This window comes from Schistocerca gregaria, chromosome 3 (assembly GCF_023897955.1).
Source record: "Schistocerca gregaria isolate iqSchGreg1 chromosome 3, iqSchGreg1.2, whole genome shotgun sequence".
NCBI lineage: Eukaryota > Metazoa > Arthropoda > Insecta > Orthoptera > Acrididae > Schistocerca > Schistocerca gregaria.
Genome location: NC_064922.1, coordinates 628170865 through 628185360, shown reverse-complemented (window position 1 = coordinate 628185360; position 14496 = coordinate 628170865). Strand labels below are relative to the sequence as shown.

General features: G+C 41.3%; 1 protein-coding gene across 1 annotated transcript in view; it reads left to right on the top strand.

Moving 5' to 3' along the window:
- Nucleotides 1-14496, top strand: part of LOC126353882 (nucleoprotein TPR-like) — a 342294-nt gene that overhangs the window by 168693 nt on the left and 159105 nt on the right. The gene's annotated exons all lie outside the window — the stretch shown is intronic.

The following is a 14496-nucleotide window of genomic DNA, read 5'->3' as shown; positions in this document are numbered from 1 at the left end:
TAATACACAGATGAAATAATCAACTATTTCAATCATCACGGTAGCAGCTACTCAATCCTCATAAACAACTTCTACAGCACATTCTGCCTCTGTAGTACGTCAATGTAAAATGCTGTCATAAAATGTTTCATACTTCACCAGGTAAGGTCTTCAGGCATTTATGTCTCACAGCTTCTGGATATTGATAGAAACATGAAAAAATAATGAAGGAAGGGCTCAGACCTAAACATGAATGGAGAGTGGCCAAAAAAAAAATATTATTTGAGACTGCTCTACAATATTTTAGATAAACGTTTGAATGAAAGAAAATAGTTACACCTAACAGTAATTTTTGTTTAAGTTGCCTTATATATCATAAACTTACTTTTCCTGATGGGTAGGCAAAATCGGTGGGTGAGTCAGGAGCAGGTTCTGTTTTCAGCAGTGTGAAAGTTGACTGAATGATTTCATCAATATGTGGCTTTACTGCCACTTTTCCAGTTGTATTACTCTTGTAACAATATTATTTGTATCTGAATTTCTTGAAATCCTCCTTTTGGTCTTTAGCAACACCTCTACCAAAAGTTTCATCTCAGTTTGTAAGCTTTTTGTATGTATGAGGCCACCCTGTTTTGAAACTTCTGGTAGCTTTGAAGGAAACTTTGTGTACAGTAAAATGATTTGTTTTACTGGCTTTCAGTATAAGCTCCATATATTGCTCTGGTGTATAAATTCAGTCAACTTTTCTCACAATATGCATTATAGCCCCATAGTCTCTGTCACATGGTGAATATGAGTGAGCACGAACAGGGAAGTTTTGGGTGATACTGTCAAATCGCCCTTTGTCACAGAGGTTCATCAAATACCTAACAGCTGTGTGGTTCTTGTTCAGTCCTGATAGACCAACACTAAAAAGAGTCAGTCTGTCTACTCTACTGGATATTTCAGTTTCTATGCAATTCAATAAAAACTGCACACCTCATCTGGAGACTTGTTACCTTCACCCTCATGATAAATGTAGGTTTTGGTCCTTTTGCTTTCCAAATCATGGATACTAAAAACGTTAACCCATAACTGCCTTGATAAAAAAATTTCCTGAACAGGAATATTTGAGAGTGGCAAGTTTTGCACATAACCGAAACACAAAGTGGTGGTTTCTTCGTCATTTTGAGATGCATCTTTTACCCTAATATAAAACATCTTGGCCCCCTCATGTGTACAATGAGCTCTGCAGTTGCCATATGTTTTGCACTGTCATTCAAGGATTTATCTTTCAATTTTGTATTTAGGCTTTCACATTGACTGTATACATCAACCTGTGGTCGACTGAACGAATATCCTAATTTTTCAAGAAGATAAGAATAGTAGAAATGGTACTTGGTAGCATCTTTTAAGTCAGGGTTGTCATTAATGAACATCTCATGGAGTTCTGTGACATTTAAACGAGCATCCAAATACTTTTTGTGGTGCTCACCATAATGGGTCTCTTTAACTTCAAATTTTTCAATATGATCGTGGATATGTACACAAATGTTGCCAGGAAGAGCATTGCTATGCCTGCTCTGGCCCATCATGTCTTCAGGGGTAGTATTTAGAAGTAATAATTGGCAAATTCTTGTTAATCTGTTGTGTGATATACCATGGATTCCATAAAAACATTCTTACAAACATGTTTTAGTACACCACCAATCTTTATATTATAACTGTAAGAGTGATTTCTTTCAGAACTGCCTTCAGTATGCCTACCGCTTTCTGTGCATAACCTTTTGTCTGGACCTTGTTTTCCCCATCTGTGCTTAACTTCATTAACCTCAATCAGAGTCTGAGTATAGATATCTTGACAGTTTTTATTTTCAAGAGAATGAAAATATCTTGACACTTCATTAATGATGTCCTGGTTAATGTTTAAATAACAGTTGGCATTGCACTTACAAATGATACCGCTGGGCTTATATTTTGTAGGTACTTCCTTGACATAGTACAAAACATAACCCTCTACTTTCACCCTTGTATTCTGAATAAATTACGTTTGTACGATTCATCGTTAACTACTCCACATTTCCTTTTGTATTGAGGTTCGTCTTCTTGATATAGGCTTAGGCTACTATTATCACAAACCAGGAATACAAACGTCTCATAAATGAGATCGACAGGAAGTGCAAAATGGCTAAGCAGGGATGGCTAGAGGACAAATGTAAGGATGTAGAGGCTTATCTCACTAGGGGTAAGATAGATACTGCCTGCAGGAAAATTAAAGAGACCTTTGGAGAAAGGAGAACCACTTGTATGAATATCAAGAGCTTTGATGGAAACCCAGTTCGAAGCGAAGAAGCGAAAGCAGAAAGGTGGAAGGAGTATATAGAGGGTCTATACAAGGGTGATGTACTTAAGGACAATATTATGGAAATGGTAGAGGATGTAGATGAAGTTAAATGGGAAATGTGATACTGTGTGACGAGTTTGACAGAGCACTGAAAGACCTGAGTCGAAACAAGGCCCCCAGAGTAGACAACATTCCATTAGAACTAGTAACAGCCTTGGGAGAGCCAGTCGTGACAAAACTCTACTGTCTGGTGAGCAAGGTTTATGAAACTGGTAAAATACCCTCAGACTTCAAGAAGAATATAATAATTCCAATCCCAAAGAAAGCAGGTGTTGACAGATGTAAAAATTACCGAACTATCAGTTTAATAAGTGATAGCTGCAAAATACTAACACGAATTATTTACAGATGAATGGAAAAACTGGTAGAAGCCGACCTTGGGGAAGATCAGTTTGGATTACGTAGAAATGTTGGAACATGTGAGGCAATACTGACCCTAGGACTTATCTTAGAAGAAAGATTAAGAAAAGGCAAACCTATGTTTCTAGCATTTGTAAACTTGGAGAAATCTTTTGACAGTGTTGATTGGAATACTCTCATTCAAATTCTGAAGGTGGCAGGGGTAAAATTCAGGGAGCCAAAGGCTATTTACAATTTGTACAGAAAGCAGATGGCAGTTATAAAGAGTTGAGGGGTACGAAAGGGAAGCAGTGGTTGGGAAGGGAGTGAGACAGGGTTGTAGCCTACCCCCGATGTTATTCAATTTGTATATTGAGCAAGCAGTAAAGGAAACAAAAGAAAAGTTTGGAGTAGGTGTTAAAATCCATGGAGAATAAATAAAAACTTCGAGGTTCGCTGATGACATTGTAATTCAGTCAGAAAAAGCAAAAGACTTGGAAGAGCAGCTGAACGGAATGGACAGTGTCTTGAAAGGAGGATATAAGATGAACATCAACAAAAGCAAAACGAGGATAATGGAATGTAGTTGAATTAAATCGGGTGATGCTGAGGGACTTAGATTAGGAATTGAGAAACTTAAAGCAGTAAAGGAGTTTTGCTATTTGCGGAGCAAAATAACTGATTATGGTCGAAGTAGAGAGGATATAAAATGTAGACCGGCAATAACAAGGAAAGCGTTTCTGAAGAAGAAAAATTTGTTAACACCAAGTATAGATTTAAGTGTCAGGAAGTCATTTCTGAAAGTATTTTTATGGAGTGTAGCCATGTATGGAAGTGAAATGTGGACGATAAATAGTTTAGACAAGAAGAGAATAGAAGCTTTTGAAATGTAGTGTACAGGAGAATGCTGAAGATTAGATGGGTAGATCACATAACTAATGAGGAGGTATTGAATAGGACTGGGGAGAAGAGGAGCTTGTGGCACAACTTGACTAGAAGAAGGGATCGGTTGGTAGGACATGTTCTGAGACATCGAGGGATCACCAATTTTGTATTGGAGGGCAGCGTGGAGGGTAAAAATTGTAGAGGGAGACCAAGAGATAAATACACTAAGCAGATTCAGAAGGATGAAGGCTGCAGTAGGTACTGGGAGATGAAGGAGCTTGCACAGGATAGAGGAGCATGGTGAGCTGCATCAAACCAGTCTCGGGACTGAAGGCCACAACGACGACATGAACACTGGCAAACAGAACAGACTTATTCAAAAAGCTCAAGCTAACTGATCAGTGATGACAATGAAAACATTTGAATATCTGAGTTGTTGATTCAGAACGCGAGTACCAACTGACAACAAAGAAACATAAAGTGTCTCTACAGTTTCCTACAGAAACCAGACAAATGAAGTCGTTTTTGATGTAAGTGGTTTTTGATGTAAACGTGAAATTAAACGTCACGCCCGACAACAGCAGTTGCAGACATTTGACTGCTTTCTGTACTGAAATTTGCGATTACCCTAAAACACAAATATGGTGCCATTAACTCATTTTTTTCTGGTTTTGGCACTTGACTGGTTTCTGAAATTAATCATTCAGTTGACGAAAAAAATTTTGAAATTTTGTGTGACAGTAGCTTTAAAAAAATTGCTTCAAATAGTTCGGTTACATGGTGTAATGGATAGGATGAGGACTTCACATAGATGAGGTGGTTGTGGGTTGAAATCTTGTCAATTGCAGTAATATTTTTATTTTTAAACCTTACAAAAATGAATTTGATCATCATTTTTATTCAATTAATTAGTTTACTTTTTTATTTATTTCTTTTCCTTTCCTTTGTCACATAATTTTGCTTGTAACATCAACTTTTCATTTGCTCTCATTTTTTCCTGACATTCTTCTTACACTCAGATTCTTTTTTCATGTGTTTTTAATTAATTTTATATATTAATTTTCATCTAATTTATTTTGTTTATCACCCTTTTTTTTCATCGAGAGTGTTGAGTTTATTATATCTATCTCTGATTTTGTTTGAATCTTGTTATACTTATAAACCCTTCTTTCACTTAAATCCTCATCTGCATTATTTTATTTGTAGTACAGTAGGTGTTTGAGTTATGTTTTAATTGTTTGTATGAGGATTACCGTGGAAAAAAAAAAATGCATGTCTGGCAACGAAAAATACATTTTCACACCACTGCACAGTCAATACAAATAGATTATTTGGTCTTTTGTTTTTAACTGATTGAAATTTTTGAATAATTGAATTTTACAGTAGGTAAATACAATTATATTCATAATTACAAATACTACATTTGGTAAAAGAATCATACTGAGAAAAAAGAAACAAATCAAAATATTTCACACAGTGATAAAAATAATGTGATGAAGGAATAGAAACTTAAGAAATTACATTTAAATCAATTGATGGAATACAAATAATGATCAGTGTCATTTCGATAAATATTTAGAAGTAAAAATTTCACTGCAACTAACAAGATCTGAACCCACAACCTTTTGCATGTGAATGGCTGTACGATGTGATACTGGGGATCTTAACCTACATCACTGTATATTTAGTTTCAAAACGCTGATCCCACTGCTGGGGACCTCTCCTTGTGAGTGTGAGTGAACAGATGTTGGTGAAAATGGGAAGACAAAACAAGGACTATTACAGGCTTGTCCGTGAGTGTGTACAGACCTGCAGGTGCTGCTAGCCAGCTGCAAGCTTCTGCTGAGAGCTGTTTCTACAAATAATCATTCATTACTTTAATTTCATGTTTTTTGTTTGTGTAAATTATATAATTGATACGCTTTATTCCATTAGTCCAGGTATTGCTGGTATTTAGACACATTTTTGGCTCCTTTTTTTTATTATTATTATTTACCTTCACATTGAATTTCAGAGTTGAAATTTATACTGAAGTCTGACATTATAAATGTCTATTAAGAGTGTAGTTTACAGATTTTTATCTGGTACCCTAACAAATATATTGCATGCCAAAGAATGAAAAAATTCAAAACTTCTCTTTTGAAAAAAATGCTGTATTTATTAAAATGTAAGCTTCTCACTGTTGATACTCAGTATTAAAAAAAGGAGTAACTATACTGTGTAGTGCAATATCAAGGCTGAGAAATTACTTCCTCTATGGAAAAATGCTGCTCAGAAATTGATTTTCTTTTAAAATTTGCGATCAATAATTTCGAGCCATTATAAATATATTAAGAAATACATTCAGCTATGTGATCTTGCTTTTAATTTATGGTCCAGTGTGTGCTGAACTAAATGCTTCGTATTTGTAACGTCTGGGCCAACCCATTTCTGAATAATTTAAGAAACCGCAGATACTTGTAAATGCGAAAGAATGCTTGCGACCTGAGACAAAAGTCATGTGAGCAGGGCAGATGCCAAACACGGGCTTCCTGTGTCACTGTAGCTGCATATGCGCAGTAAAATCTGTTCTCTGATGCTCTCTGGCAATAGTTCAAATGAATCTAACAGGTCATGGAAAATTGTTGTGAATGTTGGTTTGAGAAGACCTAATTTCAAAGTAAATTTACTTTTATGCAAAATGAATTAGGCCTATGTTATACATGAGAATGGGTAGTGGATATCTTAAATCAGTGTGTTTGACTTGTTCAAAACTTAACATTTTGAGGACGAGCCACTTAGAAAAATATAGGGCCCAGAAGACCTGCTGTTTATGTGATTATTTAAAATTTTACTGGAACATTTGTGTTTGATGTATCCAAAAGGATAATGCATGCTAAAAGAGAACAATATTACATTGAAAAGCTTAGCTTTCCTTGTAGCCATAATGTATGTTTAGCAATTTAAACCATTAGCTTTTCCTGTTATGTGTTCACACTACAGTGATGTCGCCATTGGCCCACTGCATCATGTCTCCTGTGCTTTGGATGTCTGCTATCATAGTCGTCTGGCTCCACAACCACATAGTAGGGGCAGTTCATTGCATGGGAGAAAACAAAGGCTGAGTCTGGTATGATCAACGTGTAGACCATATAAAACAGTGGACTCCTTCCAAGAGGAATGGGAGGAATAGCACCAAACCGACTCCTTCATTGTGCGGGTTTTATTACTGTGAACAGTAGTGCATCAGACGTCATTCCACTTTTTGGCAAAGATAAGACTTGTTGTAGATCTGTTTATCCACAGCTGGAATCGTGAAAGGGAATGGGGAGCTTCTCTAGCCAAATGGTCAGCCACTTCATTCCCCGGGATGCTCACGAGACTTAGGACCCAGAGAAACAGAGAAAGATAACTGAGCAGGCAGCACGGTCAAGGGAAGAGAGAAGGTCATAGATAGCAGAGACCAAAGGGTGATGAGAGTAGCATCGCTCAATAGCCTGCAGGCTCCTCACTGAGTTGGTACAAATTAAAACACTGTGGAGGGAGGACAGAGAAAAAAAATGGAGGACTCTGTGGATGGCTCGAAGCTCTGCTGTGAACACGTTACATGATCCCGGCAATAAATGGTGCTCTAAGCCAGTAGGAGATATGAAAGCATATCCCACCTTGTCTTAGAAGATGGTGGCATCCTGGACCTTTGCAAGGAGGGCACATGCTAGACGCTGGAAAACTGTAGGGGTGACAGAGACCTTAGGTCCCTGGAATAGCTCAGTCCTAATTTGTGATCTAGGCACTATCCAAGGAAGGGTGTGGGAGGAAATACATGGGGTGCATTCCAGTGAATGGAGATGGAGATCCTGACAGATGAAAGTGAGATGCAGTCCAACTGGCATTCCCACCCGTAGGCAGTTGTCAGGAAGGAGACATCCCTCGTTTGCAAAGAGGACACGGTATACGAGATGGTCAGGGAATTGGCAAATGGCAATTGTGTGAGAAACCAGGAGTTAGCTCCACCATATGTGTGTAGGGGTAATCCCCGCTTCTGTGAGAAGACTGTCAATTGGACTAGTGCGAAAGGCACCAATAGCCAGACTCACCCCACAATGGTGAACAGGGTATTTGCAGAGTGGAAGTAGCCACTGAGTCAAAACTTGACAACCATAACTTAGTCTGGACAAGACCAGACCATGGTAAAGATGGAGAAGAGTGGTACGGTCTACACCTCAAGATGTGTGAGCCAGGAGGTAGAGAGCACTAAGCTTCCACATGCGTGTAGTCTTTAGGTGGCGAATATGGGGCAGCCACGTCAGCTTTCTATCAAAAGAAGGCCTAAGAAATGGGACTGTGCTGCAACACCGAGGAGCTGGTCACCTAAATAAAGTTCTGGATCAGGGTGTAATTTGGGTTAATGACAAAAATGCATAACCCGTGTTTTGGAGGGAGAAAACTGGAAGCAATGAGAGGTGGCCCACGCAGAGGTCGCTTGGACAGTGCCTTGGAACCAGTGCTCAGCAGATACTGCTGAGTGGAAGCTGCACCAGATGCAAAAATTGTCGACGTACAATGCTGGGGTAACCACAGGCCCAACAGAGAATAAAAGCCCATTGATGGCTATGAGGAAGAGTGTGACACTTAATACTTTTGGAATACTGTTCTCCTCAATCTGAGGGGCTCTGAGTGATGTGCCAACTCGAACCTGGAAGAACTAGTGAGATAAAAACTTGCAAATAAAAATTGGAAGGGAGCCATGGGAGCCCCAGTCATGGAAGGTAACTAAAATGTGATGATGCCAAGCCATGTTGTGTGCCTTATGTAGATCAAAGAACACCATGGTGAGGTATCAGCAGTTAGTAAAAGCCTGTAGGATTGTTGTTTGCAATCTGAGTAAATGGTCAGTTAAAATCCTCCTTCCCGGAAGCCACATTGATAAGGGGGCTTTTAGGCCCTGACATTCGTGTACCCAACATAATCTGAAGCTAATCATCCTCTTGAACAGTTTACAAAGTACATTTGTCATGCTAGTCAGGCAGTAGCTGTCGAGAGACATTGGATTCTTCCTTGGCTTAAGGATGGGGATAACTGTATTGTCTCACCATTACAACAGGAAAGCAACCGTGAGCCAAATGCGGTTGAAGACCCTGAGGAGATGTTGCATCTGGGTAATGTCCAAGTGTTGGATGATCTGTTTGTGGATGGAATTTGGGCATGGGGCCGTGTCAAGGGAAGAGGTAAGAGCATGCAAGGTTTCCCATTCAATGAAGGGTTCATATTAGCGTTCAGCGTCGTGCAGGTTGAAACAGAGGAGGGTCTGTTCAACTCCACATTTCTGCTGCAGAAAGGCAGCAGGACAGTATCACCATTGCGAGGTGTTTTGCAAGAACTAATGGACCCAATATCAGCATGGGATGACCAATGTAGGGAAGCCATGTGAGCAGGGGACAAGATCATGAGATAGATAGCAGTAGAGATGCCATGAGCAGCATTGAAGTGGGTAGGGTAACCATCATTGAGGAGACACAAATCAAAGTCTGTAAGAAGTTGGTCAATTAGGAGACCCCTACCAGTGAAAGTGGAACTCCCCCACAGTGGGCGGTGAGCACTGAAGTTCTCAAGGAGGAGAAACAGAGTTAGGAGTTGCTGCATTAAGGTAGACAGTACAACAAAAGGAAGTGGCCTACCTGTAGGGAGGTAGACACTGCAAAAGGTGATTGCTAGACTTGTTTGCATTCTAACCACTATTGCTTCCAGGTTGGTATGAAAGAGGATACAGTCACTAATGACAACGGAGCGAACTCGAAGTGCAGACCCCACAAGATCCTATCCCGAGACCAACACAGTTCCTACAGAATGCCAGATAACCAAAAATGTTGGAGAATGGTCATCCAGGCAGCACATTTCTTGAAGAGCAAGACAGAACCCAAAGTAGACGGAAACAAAATGTTGTATTTCCGGTAGGTGACGATAGTATCTGTTGCAATTCCAATGGAAGATCATTTGAGAATCCAAGTCAGACATAAAGAAGTCGAGAAGAGGTCATGTCACTCGGCAAGGGGTCATCACCGACAAGGGTGGGGTGATGTCCGTAAATGCGATCTCAGACTCTGGTTCCAGGTGGGGAGATGGCACCTGCAGGGGCACTGGGGGGGGGGGGGGGGGCGCCTCTTGTCTTGGGTCTTATGTTTCTTTTTATCTTTCGGAGGTGAAGGAGGGCAGGGCACAGAGTGAGTACGGGTGTCTGCAAGACCCTGAACCAAAAGAGAGCACCTTGGGGCGCACAGATGGTGCACCTCTCAGTCGAATAGTAGTAGGAGGCTTCTGGCCTGAGAGATGCCATGGAGAGGGGTCCCGGAGAAGGGGGGAGGGGACACTTCACCAGCAGGTGCCAAAGAAGAGGGACACTTCTTTCATCAGGGAGGGGGCACAGCTCCCAGATGGGAGAACATGAGAACTGCAGGGAAGGGGAGGGGAGAGGGTGGTAGGGCAAAAGTTGAAGAAAAAGACACTGGATGGAATCTCTTGTATTTTTGGCGAGCCTCGTCATAAGACAGGCAATCCAGGGACTTGTACTCTTGGATCATCTTTTCTTTCTAGTAAGCAGGGCAATCCAGCGAGTGAGATGAGTGGCGGTCATAAGTGACACGCAAAGGTGGTGGAACACAGGGGCTTCGCTCATGGAGTGGGTGCCCACAGTCACCACACAGAGGGTCTGCCATACAGCAGGAAGACATGCCCAAAACGCCAGCACCAAAAGCACCTCATGGGTGGTGGGATGTACAGCTTTACGTCACATCTGTAGCATATAACACTGACCTTCCCTGGGAGGGTATCCCCCTTAAAAGCCAGAATGAAGGCACCAGTACATCAAGGAGGCTCCTGTTGATTGACTTCCTTATCTCCATTTGTCCCAGAAAAATAAAACTGTCTCGTTCCAGCTTCATATTTAGTCTTACCCATTAACAAGATAGATTTTACACTTTCTCTGAGATTTTACACTTTCTCTGAGAGAGTGCAATTTATTCCCAACTAATGTTAAGGTCGTACTCAAGTCAGGTGGGAAATGATTGTCGGTGGTACACTGCATTTCATGCTGAGCCTGGAGGGATGCCGAATGCAATTGCCCCACTTACCATCTTGTGTTGACTGGTGGTCGGGTGCAAAGAGGAGACCTCCATCGCAGAGGCATCAAAAGGTGGGACAAAATGTGGGTAAGGTGGGGTGTGATGATCTTCCCATTCCGTGACACGCCCATGGTGACATTGAGCATAACTGTGGTGAAATTGGGTTTCAGTGTGACACCTTACAGTTTCAAACATCGCGAGCCTGAGAGTGATGTTGCATGATGCCATGTGTTCGCACTTGTACAAAGGAAGGTTATAAGCATCTTTGTGCCAAATTTAAAACTTATGTGCGACAACGGGAAACAATTTTGGGTTTTCATGGAAGTGACCCTGTAATTTTGGTGTGCAGTACTGTTATTTCCTATTCATTTTGATGTGGAATAAATTAATATAATGTTTAAAACACTTTGTTAGCTCTCATTCCCTTGAGAACACAAAAATTAACTTCAAGATGGATGGAAATTTTGTAATCTTGGTAGGTGTGTGCATGCTTATTTTTAACAAATAAAGACTGTCAACACTGAGTGTGCCATATTTTTTGCTAGAGATATCACTGTGTTTATATAAGTGACCTTTATTGTGGTTAGAGAACCTAGCTGCTCCCCTTTCTTAGTATTATCTGGGTTTGAAGTTAAATTTTCACAGTTAAATAAAAAATTGAGTGCAGACTTCTACTTATCTTCATGGGTGCAAAAGACATCAGCAAATTTATTTTATTTGCATTGCAGGCTAATTAAACTGTACAATCATATGTAAAAGTACTACCAGTGTGGATAATTTTTGCCGTGTATGCAGTAAAGTGAATTTGCTTCTCATAAACATGAATTGACTCATTAATAGAGAGCGTATTACCATTACCTTGACTGTAAAATAGATGAAGGTAAAAGTTTGGCACCAAATATTTGCCCCAATTCATGTGCACTAAATCTCCATTGTTCATTAAAGAAAAAAATTTAGTCAGTGCTATTTGATGCTTCCAAGACATGGCAAGAACTTGAGATCAGTTCTGTAATTGTTATTTTTGTGTAGAACCTCGTCTTAAACATGGAATGCTGAGAAAGGAAATGTGGACCATCCCATACCCAACTTTGACAGCATCTACTTGACCAGTACCATATGGAAAAGGTCTGCATGTTGCTCTATCCCTCTGGAACATTATATCCTAGAATCTGATGAAGACATGTAGGGGGAATGCAAACAGCAGCCTGAGTCTTTACAGAAAGATCTAGGCTATACACCAGAACTGATCTAACCTAGTAGGCCATGGAAAACTGAATGATTTAATCCATGATCTAGAGTTACCGAAAAGCAAGGCCTTGAAACTGGAAACAATGTTGTTGAATGCAGTGATGCAGATAGTCTGATGGCATCTTTGAAAAAGATCCATAATCCCCAAGACTGGAGACTTTTCATTGACTTCTTTAAGTTAAGCTTGAAAACTGTTTTAGCTCACAACAGAAACACATTGCTATCTAAATATCCACGGGTGTACTGCCGGTCTATAGTGTCCAACGGGCACAATATTTCGGCGATCAAACATGTCGCCATTATCAGGTGAACTGACGGACTGAGCTCCTGTGAACGTGCCGGCACAGAGATCCGTACGCTATGGCTGCTCAGGGGGAACTGGGTTCGGTCGCGGGGGCGGCCGATTTAAATACCCTCCGCCCGCGGCGCGCTCCCTCCGCCGTCCGCGCCCCGCACCACGGTCTCGCGGTGGAACATATTGCGACGGCGTCTGATATGACGTCGGTGTGATGGCTCTGTCCGCCGTGGTCGTCACAACTATGCGTTTGCTCGATTTACTCTTGATTAATCCAATTGCTGGTTCCCAAGCCTTGCTAAGATTATAGCCACAGTCATGGTTTATGAGGTCGTCATTGGTGCGAATTTCGATGGCCTCTCTAACAACGCTGTCCCAGTATCTCGACATCTGTACCAGAATCCTCGTGCGGTCATACTCCATAGCGTGATTTTCCGACAAACAATGTTCAGCGACCGCCGACTTGCTCAGACACTTCAGTCGAGTGTGCCTCTGGTGTTCACGGCATCGATCCTCGACAGTACGCATCGTCTGACCAATATACAACTTGCCACATTGACACGGAATCTGGTACACGCCGGCCTTCCTCAAACCGAGGTCATCTTTGGCGCTCCCCACCAGTGCACGAGTTTTATTCGGAGGACAAAACACAGTTCCGACCCGGTGTTTCTTCAGAATGCGGGCGATTTTCCCCAAGAGTGCGCCTGTGTATGGAATAAATGCAGTGCCTACCTCCTCCCTCGTGACTTCATCCATCTCAACAGGTTGTGGTGCAGTGGCTGGGCGGAGAGCACGTTGGATCTGCCACTCTGAGTACCCATTTTTTCGAAACACAGTTCTCAGATGTTCCAATTCCTGGGGTAGACTCTCTGTGTCAGAGATAGTGCGCGCCCTATGTACTAGAGTTTTAAGAAGGCTATGGGACGTCAAACAGCTAAGTTCTCACGTCTCCTTGACAAACCATCTCTGCAGGTTCCGTGCAAGACTGTCATCAATTTGAGTGTCATGGTGTTGAGTGATGATGCGGTCTCGGTTTTGCAGAAAGGTATTTAAATCGGACGCCGCCGCGACCAAACCCAGTTCCCCCTGAGCAGCCATAGCGTACGGATCTCCGTGCCGGCACGTTCACAGGAGCTCAGTCCGTCAGTTCACCTGATGATGGTGACATGTTTGATCGCCGAAATATTGTGCCCGTTGGACACTATAGACCTGCAGTACACCCGTGGATATTTTGATTATCAAATACGCCGGGAGAAACTCAAGAATCACACATTGCTATCTTTTCGTGTAAGTCTTAATGTACTTGTAAGGGAAAGCTATGAAAATGTAAAATTGCTTCGTGAAAAAGTAAATCCATCAGTGGTAGAAATGTTGCAATCTGAAGGTTATTGATATCATACTTGGACTGGAGTTAGGATGAACAAAATGTTGCCACTTCCTTTGTGAATGGGACAGCTATGACTGGAGATCATGCTGCAGTGGTGTGGTGGTTAGCACACTGGACTCGCGTTCAGGAGGACAACGGTTCAAATCTGTCTCCGGCCATCCAGATTTAGGTTTACTGTGATTTCTGTGAATTGCTCAAGGCAAATGCTGGGATGGTTCCTTTGAAAGGGCACAGCCAGTTTCCTAGGGGATCCTTAACACATTCCGAGTATGTGCTCCGTCTCTAATGACCTCGATGTTGGTGGAATCTTAAAAACAGTCTTCCTTCTTCTGAAAAATCTGGCCTGAAAAGGAAATATGCCTGGGAAAAAGAATATAAAGTACAATACCTTAATTTCCTGTCATAAAATCTTACTACCATAAGACTAGTACTTGTGAAAAAATTTTGTGGAAGCAAGAAGCAGCTTTCAAGTATGTAAGACAAAGTTCCCAGATTTTGTGGATGTTCAGATCAAAGAGGGAATCTTCATTGGACAACAAATATGAGAACTATTTCAGGAGTACACCCAATTTGGTCATTGAAGGGAAAAATTGTGATAAGCACAGAGAGTACTTCCATCAAGAGATTTCAGCACTGGAAAGTATTACCCGTGCAAACAAAGTTGACACTAAGCTTGGTGGCGACTGTAAAGGCATTTCCCATTTATAGTCGATCCCATCGGCCACCGCGCCGGGTGTCAACTTTGTTTGCACGAACAGTAGGTATCATGACAAGTAGAACTCATCTGTGCTTGTGGACTATTGTTGGAATTTTGTGAGAGGTGCCTCAAAAGTAGATTACAAAGGAGACGAAGGGCGAAATTCAATACATACTTGGTTACATA